Here is a 2724-nt window from a genome sequence, read left to right as displayed (position 1 = left end):
ATCTGCCGCGACCTAAAGGAAACAAGGAAAACCTATATATTATTGAAAACTAGACATCAAGGGAATCCAGCATGGGGTGACTTGTGTGGCTCTCAATAGGTTCTGTTACCCAAAATCCCTTGTGAACCTCAATCTTTGTAAAAAAATAAAACATTTTCCTCACATTTCTGATACGGAAAGTTATGCAATCTACTTGTATCCAAAAACTTTGACACATCAGCATTCCCCAAAGTCCCACAATAAAAATGGTACCGCAATTGTGTGGGTAGGCCTAGTACCCATGACAGGAAACATCCAAAAATATAACACATCTTTCCAGTGAAAATAAACCCTTTTTTTGCAATGTGCCTAGCTGTGAAATTTGGACCCTAGCTCAGCCGGCACCTCAGGAAACCTAGCAAACCTATACATTTTCAAAAACTAGACACCCAAGGGAATTTAGGATGGAGAGACTTGTGTGGCACTCACTAGGTTCTGTTGTCCAGAATCCCTTGCAAACCTCAAACTTTGTGAAAAAATCACATTTTCATCACATTAGTGTGATGGAAATTTCTGGAATCTGCGTGGAACCACAAACTTCCAGTCACCCAGCATTCCCCAATGCCTCCCAATAGAAATGGCCCCTCACTTGTGTGTGGGTAGGCCTCGTACCCACGACAGGAAAAGGTCTAAAATGCAACATGGACACATCACATTTTCCAGTGAAAAAGAACCCTTTTTAAGCAATGTGCCTATTTGAGAATTTTGGACCCTAGCTCTGCCGGCACCTAAAGAAACCTAGCAAATCCAAACATTTTTTAAAATTAGACATCTAGGAAAACCCAGGATAGGGTGACTTGTGTGGCTCTCACCAGGTTCTGTTGACCAGACTCCCTTGCAAACCTCAAACTTTGTAAACAAAATATATATTTTGCTCACATTTCTGCGATGGAAAGTTCTGGAATCTGTAGGGGGGCACAAAATTCCAGCTACACAGCATTCCCCAAAGTCTTCCAATAAAAATGGTTCCTCACCTGTGGGGTTAGGCCCAGAACCTGCAGCAGGAAACGGCCCAAAACGCAATGTGGACACATCACATTTTTCCAGCAAAAACTGACCCTTTTTTCACAAGGTGCTTAGCTGTGGATTTTGGACCCCAGCTCTTCTGGCACATAAGTAAACCTAGCACACCTGTACATTTTTGAAAACTAGACATCCAGGGGAAACCAGGATGGGGTGACATGTGTGGCTTTCACCATGTTCTGTTACCTAGAATGCCTTGCAAACCGAAAACTTTGTAAAATAAAATACATTTTCCTCACATTTCCGTAATGGAAAGTTCTGGAATCTGTGTGAATCCACAAAGTTCCACCCACTGCATTCACCAAAGCCCCTTGATAAAAATGGTACCTAATTTGTGTGGTTGGGCCACGTACACGTGGCAGGGAAGGGCCCAAAACCTATTACAGAGATATCAAAATGATCTATCATAAAAAAACTGGTTTTGCAAGGGGGCACCTGCGTTTTTGGTCCCGGGCTCGGCGGCCATCTAGGGAAACCTACCGACCCCATACATTTCTGAATACTAGACACCCAGAGGACAACCGGGATAGGTGGCCTGTGCACATCCCCTAACATTTTCCTTCCCAGAATCTCTAGCAAACCTCAAATGTAGCTAAAAAAAATCAAATTTTCCTTAAATTTCCTCGGAAAAAAATCAGATTTTACTCACATTCTGGGTGAACCGGTGGGGGCATTGGCATCCCCATTCTGGAAAGCCCCCACCCATTGCCTATAACAAAATGGTCTCTGGTGTCTAGGGTGTTTTCTGCCCTCCAAAAGGGCAGATTAGGGGCTACTGCCCCATCTGCCCCCCAAGGGGAGAACAACGGATTATGTGATAATTCAATGGGGAGAACAAAAGGTATTTGCCAAAGGCGCCGCTCCCCCACTTTGGTGCCTAGTGGGTAGATACTGCTTGGGGATTGCCCTCCTGGGCGATTTCCAAGCTGGGATCCCCTAGGGAACTATTCCACTGGAAAGGGGACATTCTCCCCTTTCGAAGGATACTAATCTCATGTGTTTTGGTGCTTGGGGGGCTGAGATAGCCCCAGGAGCACTGAAACAGTGAAACTGAAACTAATTTTCATTTTCAATGTAATAACGACAGCGCGCCATGCGTTTGATCGTCATTACATACAAAAAAAATAAAAGGCTTGGGAGGTTGGGGAAGCTATTCCCCAATTCCCGAGGCCCAAAAAAAGGAAATCGCTCTGCTGTTTGCAGCCTAGGAATTTAGTGCGCCTGTGCACATGACAGAATTGTTCCATCATGAGCACAGGAGCACTTGTGCTCATGACAGAACCATTCAGTCATGAGCTCTGTAGGGGTTAATACTTGAACTGGAACCATTTCATAGTCCACCTCTCCACCACCATCCCAGTTCTGCCGGTTGACCCTATAAGACTAACCCGGCCTTTACTGATTGGATTAACCAGCCTTTGGATAGCCTCATTCCACCTAAGTTGTCCATGAATCGTAAATTAAAATCCAACCCATGGTACAACACTAAATTAGCTGAACTGCACAAATTCTGTAAAAGGCTGGAGAGAATCTGGAGAAGGGATTTTGACCCAGCCTCTAATCACAGGGCCATCCAAGTCAAGCATGCAGCATTCTATGCTCAATAAATCAGCGAGAGTACCAACCCGGCGAAGAGTATCTTTTCGATAGTCTCCTGCCTTA

This window comes from Lissotriton helveticus, chromosome 4_1, assembly GCF_964261635.1.
Source record: "Lissotriton helveticus chromosome 4_1, aLisHel1.1, whole genome shotgun sequence".
Lineage (NCBI taxonomy): Eukaryota > Metazoa > Chordata > Amphibia > Caudata > Salamandridae > Lissotriton > Lissotriton helveticus.
Note: the sequence above shows the minus strand (reverse complement) of the source record.